Source organism: Pantherophis guttatus, chromosome 2, assembly GCF_059756535.1.
Source record: "Pantherophis guttatus breed Tessera chromosome 2, ASM5975653v1, whole genome shotgun sequence".
NCBI lineage: Eukaryota > Metazoa > Chordata > Lepidosauria > Squamata > Colubridae > Pantherophis > Pantherophis guttatus.
The window spans coordinates 183,653,256-183,672,626 of record NC_142064.1 but is presented as its reverse complement, the minus strand read 5'-3'; positions in this window follow the sequence as shown (position 1 = coordinate 183,672,626).

The window sequence follows — 19,371 nt, the reverse complement described above, 5'->3', positions numbered from 1 at the left end:
ATGGGCAAATAGTCATCCATTTCCAGCAAAAGTTACCCAGAAAGTTCTGTTATTTATGATGCTATACTAATATAAAAATGAAAGTCTGTTTAAGGGATGAGGCACTATGAGTATAAGTCAGTCCACATCTTTTTTTTTATTGAAAAAGTTTTTCAAATACAAATTTTTCCCTCTTTCCCCCCCTCCTCCCTAACCCCCCATCCCCCTCCCCTCCCCCCGTGGCTTCTTCAGGGTACAACCCAAATTCATAACAGATTATATAATACTTTACCATCCCCTTGCTCCATCCCCCATATACTGACCCTTTCTTTCTAATGATGTTATTATATCCCCCTTATACTATACATTTCGGAATAACATTCTACTATAACATTATATAATAACTCCTAGTTTAGCATAGTAATATTATTATATCCCCCAATTTAACAATTTCTACTCATGATCTACTCTTTTACTCCTCCCCCATACATATATCTCTTAAATCAAATCTTTTTTTTTGTATATTAATATAACATTTCAAAGCAACCTTCCACTATAAAACTATATAATAAATCCTAATTTAACATTTATTCAACTCATAATCTGCCCATTTCCTCCACTCCCATAGATATATCTCTTAACTCAAATCTTTTACATATATTCATATCTAAACATAATATCCCTTTTCTTCAACTAAACAATCAATAAGCTAACCTATCTCCACCCACATTCCTACAGAACTACCATACATAATAGTTCTTGATCTCTTTATTCTTCTGCCCACACCACTAAGAAGTATTCCCTTATATAAATAAAATCCTCAAATGACTTTAAGCTTGTAATCCATATAATATCTTCTGTAGTGTCTTTCAGCTGGATTATTAACTCCATCACCCATATTAGGGTAACATCACATCCTAATTCCAACAATATGTTCGGTATCTTCAATTACCATCTGCCCCCATCAACAATAGATGACTTGATATATAAAAAACAACCACCCGAATGACTTTATATTTGTATTCCATATAGTGTCTATAGTAGTGTCTTTCATCTAAATTATTAATTCCAATACCGTAATAGGGTAACAACCAGATCTTCTGCGTGCCCCAATCCCATAACTCTCTTGCCTTGTAGCTCAACATAAACGTAATACATTTATCAAAGAATCCAAAATAGATAATTCCAATCCATTCAGTTTAAGGCCCTGTTCACATCCCAAAAGTACAGCACTGCAGAGGTCTGTCACTGTCCTCAGGATAATATAAATCAATACTTTGCCTCAGCTATCTTGTCATATATTCAATCATCTCTTAGATAACTGGCATTGCACTGTTGTTTAGTTTAAAAATTTTTGTTTTTGTAAGACCTGCTTCTTCTTTTCTTGACTTTTTGTGAGTTAGATCTCCATCCTGATTTCATTTCTATAAATTGTGTATCAGCTATTTGGTTTTCATGCTGATCTATAACTTGATCTTGTTGGTTTTGCTTTTGTGGCTTAAGTCTCCATTCTGGTTTCTTTTCTTTGAGTTATATGTCAACTGATTGATTTCTATGCTGGCCTGTAACTTGATGAATCATCACATTAGAATCCAAAGCCGCCTCTCTTGTATTTATAAATAGTCCAGCTGTAACCTCTGAAGGAGAATCCAGAAGCTGCTCATCTACAAAATCCTCTGTAACTTGTTGTTTTTCCATTACTTCCATCTCTTTCTGCTTATCCTGAATTTCTATCTCTTGTTGATTTTGCTTTTCTTTATTCCACTCATGTATTATACATGAAGATGTTGAACCCATTTTAAGAACCTTATAGTAAAATTCTTCCGCTTTTTCAACAGAATTTAGTTGATATCTTTCTCCTTGATATCTCAATATTATGCCAACTGGGACATCCCACCTGAATGAGATGTTTTGTTTGTTTAGCTCAGTCACCAAAAATCCGAATTTCTTTCTATCTTTTAATATCTTGGGCGGCAACTCTTTATATATCCAGATCTTTCTTCCATACAATTGTAGAGTAGAATTAAAAGATTTTTGCACAATATCATTTCTTATTTCTTTATCTGTAAAATAAATCACCACATCTCTGGGCAATTGCCTTTGCTTTGCAATCCAAGAATTTACTCTATAGGCCTTGTCGATCTTACAAGATACCTCCTCTGGATGAATCTTTAAAATCCCAGCCAGAACTTCAGCAGATATTTTTCTTAGATCATCTCTATTGTTTTCCTGTAATCCTCTCATTCTGACTGCAAATTCTGTGAGCCTGTATTGCATCATTGTAACTTCTCTTTCAATCCCTTGTTTTATATTTTCTGTATTGTAAGTCTCGTGATCAGCTTCCTTTTTAGACTATACTTCAGAACTATTGTCTTGAATATTTATCAAATCATTTTCCATTCTTTGTATTTTATTGTTCAAATTATAAATCTTATCATCAACTTCCTCCATTTTAGACTCTAATAACTTGATATTTGTATCCATCTTTATAACTATTTCTGAAAAAGCATTAGTCACTGTTACAATCTTTCTTTGTAAGTTATCATACTTTAATTGTATGAATTCTTTAATTTCCTGCTTAAATTTTTCAAAATTCTGGTTCACAATCTCGTCATGTCTTGCCATTTCCTTTAAAACAAATTCTTTTAAATTAAAACCATCCTTCTGAGTCTGTAAACTAGAAACTTGCTCACACAATTGTAAATGGGGGAACCCCCCCCGCTGCTTGTTTGTCTGGCTTTGTTAATTTTAACGCCATCCTGCCACACAGACAAACTCTTTTTGAAGAAAGAGAACTTCTCTCCAACAAGATCAATATCAGATCTCCCCCCCCAAAAACCTTAAAATAGAAATTTTTTCTTTTCTCTATTCTAGCCAGCACTGTTTGCTCCGCTACTTTGTATCTTGTTATGGAAGGACTTTCACTTTCGGCTACTTCTCAAGCCTCAGCAGTCGCCATTTTAAGCTTTTTCCCCCCTTCGCTTAGAAACGCTTATAAAATCATTAAAAATACTTGCAAATTAGGGTCCCAAGTCCAGATCTCATCCTCTTTAATTAAGCAATCTGTTGTTTTCATTGAAAGGCTTGATCTCGTCGCCTGGCTCTGCAAGAAGCAGAGGTCTCCCGAAGCCCGGAGCAGCGGCGAGGGAAATAGGGAGCCTCATCCTGCTTCGTCCCCAAGAGTAAAGGAAAAACTCTGGGGACTTTGCAGAGGGTTCTACCTGCCCTCGCCTGCTCTATCTCACATTTCCTTATGGAAATGGAGTTTTTCGAGCCGCCTTTCAGATGTAAAGGCGGCTCTTTACGAGCGACGGGGCTGGCGGTCTCAAAGGACCGTCTGGTGGCGACGGAAGTCAAACCGGAAGCCGGAGTCAGTCCGCATCTTAAATAATCCAGCCATGGGGAGAATTCTATAATAACATCATTTTTTTTGTGAGAATGGCTCAATACATATTAAAAAAAAACTTTTATGGGCTATATCCAGCTATTCAGAGGGATGGAGATCTATCTCAAGTCATTTTGTGGTTAAAAAAAGAGGAAGGAAGGAAGCAATGTGGGACATAATCATTCTATGTAGTGGGGAAGATGGAAGGAAAAAGAAGAGGATGACCAGCAGTTAAGTGGTTGGACTCAGTTACAATGGCAATGAGTGCACTGTTGGAAGACCTGAAGGACTGGATTAGGGACAGATCGTCATGAAGAAAATTCATGTGTTCAGTCAGAGTTGATATCAACTTGATGGCAGATAATCAAATGAGGTCAGCAAAGCTGCATATAAGCAGAATAGGAAGAGGGTCAGATCCAGGGGTGCTTTTCAACAGATTCTGACAGGTTCCAGAGAACCGGTAGCGGAAATTTTGAGTAGTTCGGAGAACCAGAAAATACCACCTCTGGCTAGGCCCAGAGTGGGGTGGGAATGGAGATTTTGCAGTAACCTTCCCCTGCCACGCCCACCAAGCCACACCCACAGAACCAGTAAAAAAATTTGAATTCCACCACTGGTCAGATCTTAGGTATTTACAATATAGTTCCGATGTAGCATGAATGACGTTTTCAGCAGCAAGGCACTCTGTTTGGTAGCAGGATTGTTTTTTTTTTTAAAACAAAAGTTTTTTATTTTTTATATTCAAACAACCAAACATTATGCAATCCATTATCATGCATCATTTAATCCCCACCCAACCCCCCCTCCCCAATCCCGCCCCGACTTCCCAGAGCAAAAACAGGATATAGCATTTAACAAACATAAGCTAAAATATGCTAGCTATTACAGAATTCAAAGCTCTCTCACACTTGTTAACTCCCCTTTTAAAAATTATACTTTAACCTTCCTTTTATAAATTCTCTTATCACATTTCACATTTGTAAAAAAAAAAAAACCCACCATAATCTTATTTTAAACATTTTAAAATCTCTTAATACATTAGCAGAACATTCTCCAAAATATAAGTTTCAAAACTTTCAAAAAGTTATCCATTAAATTTTAAGTTATCCACATTTATTTATTTATTTATTTATTTATTTATTTATTTATTTATTTATTTATTTATTCATTCATTCATTTATTCAATTTATATACCGCCCTTCTCCTATTGGACTCAGGGCGGTGCACAGCCAAGGATAAAAAACATACCAATACAACATTTAAAATCAATTAAAAGAATTATACAGCTTTGGCCCACAATTTAAAACAATCCAATTAAAACCCAATTTACACTTAAAAAGCTAAAAAGCTAAAAAGAGCTAAAAAAAGAGCTAAAAAAGGGGGGGGGGGTTTCACGCGAGCCTTGCTTGATGGAAAAGAAAAGTTTTTAGGGCACGGTGAAAGGCTCAGAGATCTGGTCTCCTTCGTAGCTCCAGGGGCAAATCGTTCCAGAGGGCAGGTGCTGCCACAGAGAAGGCCCTCCCCCTGGGGGTCGCCAGCCAACATTGCCTGGCTGATGGCACCCTGAGGAGTCCCTCTCTGTGGGAGCGTACTGGTCGGTGGGAGGCTATCGGCGGCAGAAGGCAGTCTCGCAAATACCCAGGTCTGATGCCATGGAGCGCTTTAAAGGTGGTAACCAACACTGGGTTAGACTTGTAGACATTGTGGGTCTACACCAGATCAGCAGCAGAGAGCACAGGGACGTACTCCAGGAGTTCCCCGAGGTGTTCAAAGGCAGCCTAGGTAACTTAAAGGGGAAACCCATCTCATTCAACTTGGATCCCAGGGTAGTTCCCATTAGGCTTAAGTATCACTGAGTCCCATTCGTGCTAAGGCCCAAAGTCGATGAGCAGTTAGATAAGTTAATCGCCCAGGGGATACTCGAGTGATCTGTCCCCGTCCACACACACACACAAACACAGCCAGCTGAGGGTTAAGGAAACACTTTGGAACGCACCCAGTTTCTTTATCTCTGACTTGGCAGCGATAGACACACCGTCTGCCAAGTGCCTTTATTTTCACAGAAAAACAGACAGATAAAATACTCAGCTTCCAAATGTCCGACAACAATAATTATTTCTCTCCACAGTTCCGAACGAGGCTTTAGTGACTATCCAAGGTTAGTTTTGTTCGTCACAAGGATCACTGACCACTACCCTCTATTATATAGTCTCTGGGGTGTGGTCCAGTGACTCAGTTCTAATCCCTAGCACGCCTCCTAAACTGCTGCAATCGTTTATCACGCCTTCGGAGGCGTGCGTCCAGGAATGATGTTTCTTCGTCACTCTGATCCGAGCCACCTGTCTCCCTGCTAATCTCCTCTCCCTCGGCCGGCACCTGAGACAATGCCAGAGGGGAGGGGCCTGGAGAGGGAGGCCTGGCTGACTCCTCTTCCTCATGCTCGGAGCTTTCTTCCTCCGATGGGACAGGCTCAGAGGGCGGGGCCACAACACTCGAGCCAGTGGATCATGCCACGTAGGAGACCCCCATCATCACCCCAATGAAACCGGATGGGTCTATTAGGATATGCGCCGACTATAAATGCACATTAAATAGGGCCCTGCAGCAAAGCGCATATCCGGTGCCAGTGGTGCAACACCTCCTGCACTCATTGGGAAAGGGCAGAGTCTTTGCCAAATTAGACCTGGCCCAGGCATACCAGCAGCTGCCTATGGACGCGGCCACGGCAGAAGCCCAAACCATCGTCACCCATAGAGGCGCATTCAAGTGCAACCAATTGCAATTTGGAGTAAGCGTGGCCCCGGGCCTTTTCCAAAGCATTATGGAACACCTATTACAGGGCATCCTGGGAGTTGTTTCATACTTTGATGATGTGCTGATATCAGGAGCGAATATGGAGCAACTCATGGAAAGAGTAAGGGAAACCTTACGAAGATTCCAGGAGAAAGGGCTTGAACTAAAAAGGGGGAAATGCGAAATCAGGGTGACTCAGGTCGAGTTCTTGGGATACCTCATTGACACCAAGGGCATACACCCCACAGACAGCAAGGTCAAGGCAATTAGGGAGGCCCCCCAACCTAAGAATAAAGCGGAATTACAAGCATTCCTAGGATTACTGAACTTCTATGGTATTTTCTTGAAGCAAAAGGCAACCGTCGCGGAATCATTGCATAGGCTGCTTGGCAAGATGGTGACCTGGATGTGGGGGCGACGAGAGGACAAAGCGTTCCGGGCAGTAAAACAACTTTTATCGTCAGACAGTGTCCTCATTCAATATACAGAAACCTTAGTGGTACTGCTAACGTGCGACGCATCACCCTATGTCATAGGGGCAGTCCTCAGCCATCAACTTCCCAATGGCCAAGAAGCCCCTATAGCCTTCTATTCAAAAACGTTATCCACAGCGGAAAGGAACTATAGTCAGTTAAATAAGGAAGCGCTCGCCGTGGTAGCGGGGATGAAGCGTTTCCACAAATACCTCTATGGCTGGAGGTTTGAAATTATAATTGACCACAAACCGCTGTTGGGACTATTGGTGGGAGATAAGCAAACCCCCAACTTCATAGCACCCAGAATGACTCGATGGGCAATATTCCTGACCAGATACGACTACAAGCTGACCATCACCCCCGACTCACCATTGGCAACGCAGATGGCCTCAGCAGATGCCCCACGCCAGATCCAGTAGAAGACCCTGCGCCCGAAACCGCAGTACTCCTAATCGACGTAGACCCCGACAGCCCTACGATGTCACATGCAGTGGCCGAGCAGACCAAAAGGGACACGGTACTAACCAAAGTAATGGCTTGGGTGTTAAGGGGATGGCCACAGGGACCGTTGGGGGAGGAATGTCGGGCGTTTGAAAATAAGAAAATGGAACCTTCGGAATTAAAGGGGTGTTTACTGTGGGGAGAAAGGGTCATCATTCCGGAGAAGTTAAGGTGGAAAGTCATGGAGACATTGCATGAGGGTCATCCAGGGATTGTCCAGATGAAGGCGTTAGCAAGGAGGTACATTTGGTGGCTGCAAATTGACAAGGACATATCGGACTGGGTGTCCACGTGCGTACCCTGCCAGGAGAACAGACCAGCGCCCCCCCGGATGACACCCATGGAGTGGGAATTCCCAAGAGGACTGTGGTCATGAATCCACATAGACTTTGCAGGACCAATGGGGGGTCAGATGTTCTTGATTGTAATTGATGCATACTCGAAGTGGTTAGAAGTTGTATTAATGCCATCGATAACCACAGCGGGCACTATCAGGGCTTTGAGGAGGTTATTCATGACACATGGCCTGCCGGATGTCCTGGTATCGGACAACGGCCCCCAATTAACGGCACGGGAAATGGAGATATTCTTAGCGGGGCAGGGGATACGACACGTACTGGTGGCACCGTATTGTCCAGTGGGAAATGGAATGGCGGAACGCATGGTGAGAGTAACCAAGGAGATGCTCACCAGGATGGGGCCAGGGAACTGGCAAGAGAAAATAGATCAATTCCTCTTGGCGCAACACATAACTCCCAGCTCAGTGACACTTAGAAGCCCCGCCAAACTGTTAATGGGCACGAAATTGTGGTCGCAGTTCGACCGCTTACACCCAGAATATCTGGTTGAGGCACCCCGCTGGCCACCCAAAACAGAGAGAGAGTTTAAGGTGGGGGACCTAGTTTTTGCACATAACTATGCAGGTCATCCCACTTGGGTTAAGGCGCGAGTCACCACCGTCACGGGACCAAAATCCTACAGGGTAGAGTTAGCGGATGGGACGATATGGAGAAGGCACATTGACCAGCTGAGAGCACAAAAGGAGGAGTCACACTTAAGGAACCAGGAGGGGAGGGGAGCCGATGAGACCACAAACTCGCCGGACCAGGAAATGAAAATCCAGCCCCGAGACACACACACAGCAGAACTGAACAAAACTAGCGGAAACTCGAACCAGGGCCTACCCATACACGGCGACTGGGGAATAGAGAGAGAAGCAGAGCGGGTACCTGAGTTGGGGGGGGGCCCACGGAGAGCTCAAGGGGTTGAGGGCGAAGTAGAAACACCTTCAGGGCATCAGCAAGGAGTTTGTGAGACCCCGTCCCAATCAGAGGGGGAGACATCAGGGCCGGCCACACAGGCTGAAATCCCAGGTACGAATGAACTGCGCAGGTCCGCAAGGACCCCCAAACGCCCCGCATACTTAGAGGACTATGTGATGTATACAAGCAAGCCGAGCATGGACATCTCAGCTAGGAGGGGAGGGGTGTTATGTACAAACGTAAATTCAAAAAGCCATAGCCGCCGCCGATTGCCCGAAAGCCATGGTGGGAAATTAGAAGAGCTGTCAGTGGTTAGAAGGCGAACATTAGGAAGGTTTAAAAGGTGAGTTGCAGCGACCGCGTGTTGAGTCTGATTTGGAAATGTATTGCATAAACACGTGATCCAGATGTTCCGAGTCTGAGTCGTGCATCCACGGGCGAATCTAACAATTTCGACTCTTCCTGCATTGGTAATCCATCAGTTCGTTCCTTATATATTGATTCTGTCTGTAGAGCCAAAACTTGTCAAAATATTTATCAACCTGCAGTAAAGAGTCTTCTTGCTGTTTCTCAGTTAATTGAATGGAAGCCTCCTCCAAAACCTGTGATTTCAGTATAATAACCTCCATTTTAGCCCCAACAATGTCTCTTTTGTCCTCCAAAGGCACATCCTCATTAATTTCTTCCTCTTTTCCAGCCAGCAAGTAATTATTATTCCCCAATTTAAAATCTTGAATAGTTCTTTTAATTATCTGTCTTATCTCAGCAGAAAAAGATTTTAAAAAGTCTTTTAAGTCCTTCGCAGTCACTACTTGTAAGTTTGCTGACTCATATAATCCATCTTTAATTTCAGCCATTTTTCAATTGTCTCTTTATATTTGTATTAATTTGCCTATCAGGTCATTAACTCAAATTATTTCCAGGCAAGTTAGGAATGGAGGTTAGTTAAAATCAATACCACAGTCTTTTCCATTCCACTTCTACTTTAAATCTTTTTCTTAAGTAACCCGATAGCTTTAACAATGTTACTGTTGTTAACAAGGACTTTCACTTATAAGTGAAGGCACCATCTTTCCCTTTTTAAATGGAGTTAACATACAATACTTGCATTTTTAGTCTCCTGGATTAACTCTGCCAGCATCCAGCATCCAAAATCCAAATTCTTTATAATCTTTCTAGTTGCTTTGCTGGTGTGGTCGCGATGCTTCGGTCTGCTTATTTTTAAGCAGACTCGTTCCGGCTCCGGAGCTTTGAAGGGCTTTCAGGGAGCTCTCACCCTGCAAGCCCCAGGCTTAAAAGAAAAAAAGCCTGGGGGTCTAGGGGAGCTCTACCCAGACCCTTCTGCTCTTCTCTCCCCCTTTTCCCTGGGGGAGAGTTTTAAAGCTGCTAGACAGCTGATTTTCGCTATTCTAGTGGCTACATGGAGTCACGGGGCTGGAGCTCCTAAAAGGAGCTCCGTCGGCGTTTCCCAGAGCTACCGGAAATCGGTAGCAGGATTGTTGAGTCAAATTGCTGTGTAGACACTCAGATAAGATGGCTCTTTGTGCCTTCCTTAGTTACTTGGAAACATTAAAACAAATATTAAGGTGTATTTGTTTAAATGTAGATCTGGCTCAGTGGTGGGTTGTTACTGGTTCTTCCTGGTTCTTGTGAACCGGTAGTGGAAATTTTGAGTAGTTCAGAGAACTGGTAAACACCACCTCTGCCTGCCCCTGCCCCCAATCTATTCGCTGCCTCCCGAGTTCCAGCTGATTGCTAGAAGGAAAAAATCAGGGCTCACTTGACAAAGAAGAGAAAAAAAAACAAGACACCTTAGCTTTAAATTGAGAAGCCAAGAAGCCTCTCAACTGATCATCTAGAACCGATCCACTCCCTGTAAACCGCTTGGTGGTGGTAGATTGGCAATTCAGGCCAAGCTGCCTGAAAGCGTTTTCCGATGATCTTGGTGGTGGCAGAGCGGCAAAAAACTGTTTAAACTCTTGCCGCTTCAAAGGGCCGCCCTAAAGCTGATCAGTGGTAAAACGCAGTGTGGTGGTAGACCGCAACGCTCCAAAAACAAATGGGAAGACTGGTACAGCTCTGCAAGCAGTTAAAAGCCTGGTAGACCAGTACCTCTGCTAAATCCTAAAGAATTGTTTGTCACATGACCATCAAACCACCCCCACAAGATAAGCCACGCCCACAGAACCGGTAGTAAAAAGTTTTAGAACCCACCCCTGATCTGGCTCAATGATTTATAAGGAAATATGGATACCATTTTAAGAGTTAAACAACTCATACGAATAAGAGGAACTGACCCTTGTCTTCCTTACAGAGTTCACCCTCTTGGAAAGCTTCTTCCTCTGTATTTTTCTCCTTACGGCATCAGTCTTGTAAGAAGATAAGAATTTAAGCAAAAACCTGTAGCCAAAATAAGTTCATCATTTTGTTTACAATGGACCTCAGTTGCCTTTGAGAAACCTATGAAACAGACAAGTTTACAGCAGCTGTTTTATTACAACAACTGTTATTTAGAAGCCCCCTCTATACAATATATAACCGTAATGATATCTGCTATGGATAACTCTATTCTTGATGGATTCTCTAATCTATTTTTGAAGTTAACTGTTGATAGCTGTCAGTGCATCTTCTGCTTCAGAATTCTAGAATTTAAGTCTCAAGGTAAGATTTATGGATGCAAATGAGAAAATGTCTTCAATCCTGATGTTTAAATGTAATTTGGAGAAGCTTCAACAATTAGAATTGAATGCTCCTCATGCCCCCTTTCAAGTACTATAGGAGAAGCAGGAAACATCCCCTCTCCTTTCTACTTAAAACACTATGCATTATTTTGCAAACACATTTTCTAGAATTCTTCTAATTTTATCAACTAAAGATCCTGAAGTGCTGACAGCTTCCTTATACCTTGTTGCAGACATTTGATAATTTGAATTGGTGTTTTCCTTCCATTTCCCAAATCTGTAATATTCTTTTACTAAAGCTGGGTCCATTGCCTTCTCAGAATTTAGCTCTTGATGAGCAGTGCCCTTTGCTCTGACTTTCGTTCATGTTTAGTTGAGAGTAATCAATAGGAGAATAGGTAATACGTGCTTTTTCATACGTGTGCTAATCCAGGTGCTTTATCACTTGGGTAGAGAGGCGTCTTTAGATGGAATTAACCTCTTTCCTCTCATCTCATTTCCAGTACTACAGCTTGACACTGAGAAGAGAGGCAACAGGGAGATACAATGAATATAAAAAGTCTATACAACCCTGTTAAAACGGTTTTTGAGATGTTAAAAAAAAAAAATCAGAGCAAGATAAATCACTTCAGAATTTTTTCCACCTTTAATATAACATACAAGCTGTATAATTTTTTTTATGAAAAGAGGATTGCTTGTGATACTGCTGTAATCCCCAACATGTTTCTCAAGCACATGAGGATTAATAAGAGGATTCTGGTATCTCCAATTGTGGGAGATTTAAGAGAGCATAATTTCTGAGAGAAAAATGAATTATTCAAAACCAAATAATAAAGTCCCACAAATCACCTGTAGGATAGTTTACTGCTTAGCTCTGGGTCTGATATGACAATAAACTGTATCAAAATTAAATATACAGAATTTTATTTTATTGAGGGGTTTTTTTATAACTTAAAATACAATGGAAAATAAAAATTAAGAAAAAAGAATGAGGGGAGATGCAAGATTTAAGGAAAACAAAAGAAAAAAATCCAAACGATGTGACTCTGACCCTATCCAACATAATAACATACTAAAGTATTTATAACCTTAACTTTTTATATTACTTATAATTATAATAAGCCAGTTTTATAACTTACAATTATTAAATCTTCAAGCTAAAATGCCAAATTTCATTTTTTTTCTATAACAAGCATAGAAACCACAAGCAATGTCGCAACAAAAACAGGACCAAATAAAAGATTTTTGTTTAAAACAATTTACATCACAATCGTAACCAAATCCATTTTTCTTTTTCCCCTTGTTGTGAGAAATAATATATATTTCTATTTGCATTTATTAGTCTTTATATACTATCATCACTTACATTAACAAAATTTATTATACTCTTTCAAATTCTTTAACCTTAAAGGGAAAACCCAACAGTGCTTTTTCAAGAGGCAACTGGACTTTTTGTTTTTTCTTTGAAAATGTTTTGTTTCTCATCCAAGAAGCTTCTTGGATGAGAAGCAAAACATCTTCAAAGAAGAAACAGAAAATCCAGTTGCCTCTTGAAAAAGCACCTTTGGGACAACCATGACCTGGATGCCTGAGAATCTCCATAAACTTAAAAGGAAAACATTTCTGTGTCCATTTTGAAAGTCTAAACTTTTTAAAAAAAATATTATTATAATATATCATTTTTAAACTTCCCCTCAACATACATACTTTCAAATTCACTTTCAATATTATTTTATAAATATTATAAAATATTATATTAAGAATTAATCAAGCATTATATATAAGAAAAAAAAAACATTTTCAAACCCACTTTATAAACAGAAAACCATACATTAGTATTTTCTTTCAATTGCATATATCTGACCAGTAAAAATCCATTCTAACTCCAGTTAACTCATTCAGTTTAAGTCACTCTGTTTTTTCAATTTCCCTTCCATAAGAACCCATAGGACCGTGATGGCGAACCTATGGCACGTGTGCCAGAGGTGGCACACAGCGCCCTCTCTGATGGCATGCAAGCCATCATCCCAGTTCAGCTCCACTGCACATGCACGCCTGTCTCCCACCAGCCAGCTGGTCTTCGGGTCTCTGCCGCGCATGATGGGATGGGGCGTGTGCGGGGGGGGGTTTGTTCATGCGTGAGGGAGCATGCATGATGGTTGGGGCACATGCAGGGGCCCACGCAAGCATGCACAGGGGAGTGGAGCACATGCACAGGGCCCGCACGTGCATTGCATTTTGAGAGATCATGTGTGCTTTGAGCACTCAGTCTGGAAAAGGTTAGCCATCACTGGCATAGGATACATCTTACTATGGCATATACTGAGTACCTGTGCCAGAAAAGACCACTATGAACTATGGAATCCTAAATAAGGAGTTACTTAAAATGGTTTATTACATATGGAATGGGAAGGAAGATGAAGTGATCTCACCTGAAGGTCAATACTTATTCTGCTATGTCTAACACAGTATGGGTTATTTTTCAAAATTTGTGAAGAAAATTATAAGAGTTGACCCTGATACCTTGTCAGTAAGTCCTACAATTTATATATAAAAAATGGTTTGAAGTTTCCAAAACAACATTGGTTCTATGTTCTAGAGATAAGGTGGAAGAAAAAAAAGGGCACCCACCAATACATCACAGGCAACCATCCTTTGTTTTTATTTATAAAGATTCTTCTGTTATAGCTGTGAAATAGTTGCTGTTTTCAATTTATTCAGGCAGAAAGTACTGTTTATAATTGGTCCTTTTATCACCCATAGGTTTTTTAATAGGGCTGCCAAATTTGGGGCTGCACAAGCCTGGTCAACCTCTATCACAGGCTCTGAGCATCCTCCATCAGCACTTCCTTTTGGTCTTCCTCAGGGAACAAAATAATGACATTGTTAATATTATAATGGTCTTATAAAGGGGAGAAATCATGTAAATAATGTGATTTATATATTTATTGTATGTTACCCTTTCTCTAAGAAATTCAAAACAGCTCGTCTTCATATCAAAATCGAGATATATGTTAGGATTGTTGCATATTGGACTAAGTGAATCATCTATGTTTTGGCCAATCATTTTGTTAAAAATCCCCCCTCCTTTATTTGAGAAATGAAATGGTTAGGGAGCCTGGTAGCTATCAAGGTCACCCTGAGGACACAGATAAACCCTAAGTGGCCTCAACAGCTCTCAGAGAGAGTGCTAATGACCAGTGACTGTAAAGAAATACAATCCTTCCATTCCCACTCCCCATCCTATCAGAACCTATCCTTCCATCCCCAGGCCATCACAGCTGATGAAACTTCTTGAATGAGAAGCAGTCCAGTTGCCTTTGGAAAAAGCACCTTTGAGACAACTATGACCTGGATGACTGAGAATCTCCAAAGACATTTATCAAATGAGTTGTGAATACACTGGATATAGTATTGGCATATTTAAGAAATTACCTTTGAAACATAATTCAGGCAGATGCTCTGTTCTGTTCTATATACTTCAAGTGATGATATTTTCTCTCCCAATATTTGTTCCTTGTGTACATCAAGTAGTTTATGTTATGGCAAAAAAAGAGATTTTTTTTTGGCAGAGGGAAATAAATGATACAAATGTTCTATCTTGCATGTTTATATTTTGGATTTGGATTAAAGTTCTAAAAATGTGTAGAGTTTGGCAGAGTCTGTTGTCAAAAAGATCATATTGTAAATTCAAAAAGGTTAATGCACTTGCATTTATTATATTTGACTCAATGTTATATTTTGTGTTTTACTCTTCAAGGCAACATAATTTTTCTTTTAGTTCATTTTGTTACAAGCAAATGCTTTAAGCATCTCTTGTTGATATTTATAAGTGTGGCATGTCACAGGAATAACTAAAATGTCGCTTGGCTGAAACAATCTCCATTTTTGATTGATTTTATGCAGATGTACAGCTCTTAATGAGGCAGCTTGAGAAATGAAACATCATTGAAAGTAAGGATAAATTAGATTTTGAGAATCATTAATAGCAAAGAAGAACAGCAGAGTAATTTCTGAATCTGGAGAATTATGTCTTTTTCACAGCTGTGAGTAACAATCACAAAATAGAGAAGCTTTAAATTAATTGGTTATCATCAGCATCTTCACTGAATCTAAATGTATATTGAGTTCCTTGTTACCATTTTTCATTGAGATGTTCCAGAAGTAAAAAATGGTCATATTATTCAGAAATAAAAAGGTTGAAAGATTGTGTACCTCATACACAGAGAGGTACATTAGATTGCAACTTCTACATTTATTTGTAACATGGAGACAATTTTAAGCAGGAACACTACAAGACTTTTGTTTGTGAGATACCCTATGGCAGCATTTGCTCCAGCCAAAATTTGTTGCTTACTCCACACATAATGAAGGTTATTGTATATCATTCTGTTCACAAAGCCATCAAGACTACGTATTATTGGAATTTCACAGAAGTTTACTGATTTCAAATGAGAGGGGCTGAAACCTGTGAGAAGTTGTAGGTATCTCACCCTATGGAGATTGTTTTCTCTTTCTAATCAGGTTTACCTGGCCATAGTTTTTGGATACTTGGAAAGTAGAAATGTGAAATGGGTTTTCTTAAATTTAGACATCATCAAATAGATGAAAAATAAAAAGAGTGGAAACCTAATTGTGAAATTCAAATACTTTGGCCACCTAATGAGAAGGAAGGACTCACTGGAGAAGAGCCTAATGCTGGGAAAGATTGAGAGCAAAAGAAGAAGGGGAAGACAGAGAATGAGGTGGCTGGATGGAGTCACTGAAGCAGTAGGCGTAAGCTTAAATGGACTACAGAGGATGGTAGAGGACAGGAAGGCCTGGAGGAACATTGTCCATGGGGTCGCGATGGGTCAGACACAACAATAACAAAAAACCTAATTGTGAATTTCACTGACTGTTTTAGTGCATTTGAATCCCCAAAAATTAACAAGTACTTGTGATATTATTTCTTAAGAGCCATTATCCAGCATACCATTTTATGCCATATTTTTAAAGAGATTCAGCAACTTCTTTATAGGCATTTTACCAGTCTTTTGTTATATAAAGTTTTCCCTTGCACTGCAGCCTGGAAACTCTTATTAATTTAGATACAAAGGGTGTAGGAGAAGCTGTGCTTACATCACCAGTTATTAAAGGACTTCACATTTGGGGGACAGGTTGTATTTTATTCTGACTTTGAAACAATGAGACCTGCTCAAAACATTTTGAGTTGGTTTTGTTCTGAGAGGAAAAAACTTTAAATGGTTCAGGTGTTTGTCAGCCTTTTTATATTTTGCAGTCATAACTAATAATAGGAACTTGGGATATATATATATATATATATATATATATATACACATATACAGATACAGATACATGTGTGTGTGTGTGTGTGTGTGTGTTTCTGTCGAAGTACCTGGCCTATCCCAATATGGGAGGGAGCATCCTGCTTCCCTTTTGCCTTTCAGCTCCAATCCAGGAGCCCTCAAGCAATCGCATTCATGACAAACCATTTTGTACCAAATTTATATTTGCTGATAAATTATTTCTTTATCAGCAAATATAAATTTGACACACACACAGAGAGAGAGAGAGAGAGAGAGAGAGAGAGAGAGAGAGAGAGAGAGTTTTAAACCTTGTTTTTGCTTTTGGGGAACTAATATCTTATCCATTTGTTTTGGTCACTTACAGAGTTGATGTACATTGTTGTTAGTTGCAGTGACCCATTGCGACCCCATGGACAATGTTCCTCCAGGCCCTCCTGTCCTCTACCATCCTCTGAAGTCCATTTAAGCTCACACCTACTGCTTCAGTGACTGATGTACATTATCTTATGTCATCTAAGACCAATTTTCAATATTTCAACCAAATTTTGGTTCAGAGTCATTTTTCTTTTATTATATTTTTTTTCTGTCCATCTCTTAATACTAAAAATTAGAATGTTTTATAATGGCATCAGTGGTAGACTATTCTCTTGCATTTGGCTCAGTGGCTAAGATGCTGAGCTTGTCAATCGAAAGGTTGGCAGTTCAGCAGTTCGAATCCCTAGTGCTGCGTAATGGGGTGAGCTCCCGTTACTTGTCCTAGCTTCTGCCAACCTAGCAGTTCGAAAGCACGTAAAAAATGCAAGTAGAAAAATAGGGACCACCTTGGTGAAAAAGTAACAGCACTCCGTGCACCTTCGGCATTGAGTCATGCTGGCACAGAAAGTGTTTGAAATAAAAAGTAAAGTTTCCAAGGCATGAATAATTATGGATGCATGCTAATGTACAAAGCCAAATGAAAACACTGATTTTTCAGGCACAGCATCTGTCTGAGGTTTCAGCTACCATTCAGAAACATTTTTTTCACAAGGCCAGAAGAATCTGAATACTCTATACTCTTGCTTCTGCATTCATTGCATGCATTACATTGAAAGTTTTAACAATAAATAAAATAAATATAACATATTTCTGAAGACTGGCTATATCAACCTGCTAAGTTGACAAAACATATTTTGTATACATTTAGTTTGGTATTAATTAATTACATGCCATCAAGTCGGTATGAATTGTTAGCAACCTTCTCCAGGATGATTTATCCTCAATTTAGCCCTTCCTCCAATAATGCTTGTCAAAGGAGCTGGGTCTTTATGTAAAGTGTCCAAACTATAATAATTTCACACGTTGCTATTTGTGCCTTGAATGAGAACTCCGGAATAATTTGTTATTCTCAGAAATCGTCTCTCACACTAAAATTACAAAGTTTCAATACTCTTTTTATCCTGCTTCCTAACAAAACTCGATATATCTGTGGAATGATATTGCTAAGGGTATTATTCAAAATTCCATCTTGCTAGATGGATACTGTTAAAATATATACCTATTCTATTTATGTGCAAATGCCTGTGGTCTACACATTTTCTTTCCAAAAAGATACTATATGACAACAAATATTTTAGGAAGTTTCATTGGTCTAAATGTAATCCTGTGTTTGACAGAACATTTGCTGCACTCTGTTGCATTATTATAAATCAACAGAGTTGAGAAAAATTGCTTGGAAAACGTGAATGCAATTCATTTTATGCGACATTGCAAAAGACATTTTCTTGTTTGTTTATTGGCTAATTTGCAAATTCTTTTATTTCCAGGCAAAATCAAAATCTGAAGGTATATTTTATTATTACTTTCTCTCTTTCCTATGCCCAAGAATACACATATAACCAGTGTTGAAGCAGAGATATACCTCCTATTTTTAAAATAAGTGCCTCTTTATCTTTTCAGAACTGTTGTAGTATAATGTTACCTTTTATAGTAACTCCATCCTGCTTCCAATAGTCCAATTTTAGATTATTAGATTACTTTTTGTTCCATTCATGTTTTTTGCTTACTTGCTAGCTATTATTTAGACAAATTCAGGAGATTTGCGGGATGAAAGACTTGGTATATTATTGTTATTGTTGAATAATTATTGTTCACTGACAGTTTTCTGGTTTCTCTACATAGTGCTCAGCATGTCTATTTGTACAGCCACACATGATTAAAGAGAGTGTAACTGGATTATTGTTATGTAATATAGTCACTAAGATGACAAGTTATAAATAGGAATAGTTTCCTGGTCAATTATTTCAATTTTGTTCTGCTTTGCTTACTGTTGGACGTCTTTTCAAAGTTCATTTGCAGCCTTCACAATTTTCAGACAAACTGGACTTTAGGCCTTATAATCTCCTAGCCAGCATGGTCTTCATGTCCACTACTCACCAGATTAGGGAAGGCTGTTAAGGACTGGATAATAGCAAGCAAAGAAACATTGGATTGGCCAGCATTTCACTCATCTAAAGATATGCCCGATCACTATAAACACAATTTTACAGATTTTTCACAGAATCAAAGTAAAACATATCACTTGTAGATGTCTAAATATCTCAAGAGTTCAGTATTCTACTGTTTAATGTTCTTAATTATAAAGAATGTTTCTAAAGATGTATTTGACAGACTGGTATTCAACCTCTCTATTACTATATATGTATTACAGCTGGTGTGCACAGACACTGTTCTGCATCAAAATACAGACACTTGAAACAAACTAACTCTGTTGCTGAAAAAATGCTGAAAGATGGGGGGCAGTTATATTACCCTTTTTTCCTAATGTGTGAACAACAAAAAAAATCTGATGTGGAAGGAATATTCTAACATGAAGTGGAAAAGAAGGGAAAAAAAAGTTCTTACAAAACACCAACCCCTATAAAGTCTTCCTTGAAATTTGGGTGAATTGCAGGAGACATCTGCTAGAGTTAATTAATTTCTACCTTCCCCTGACTTATCCTCATGCAG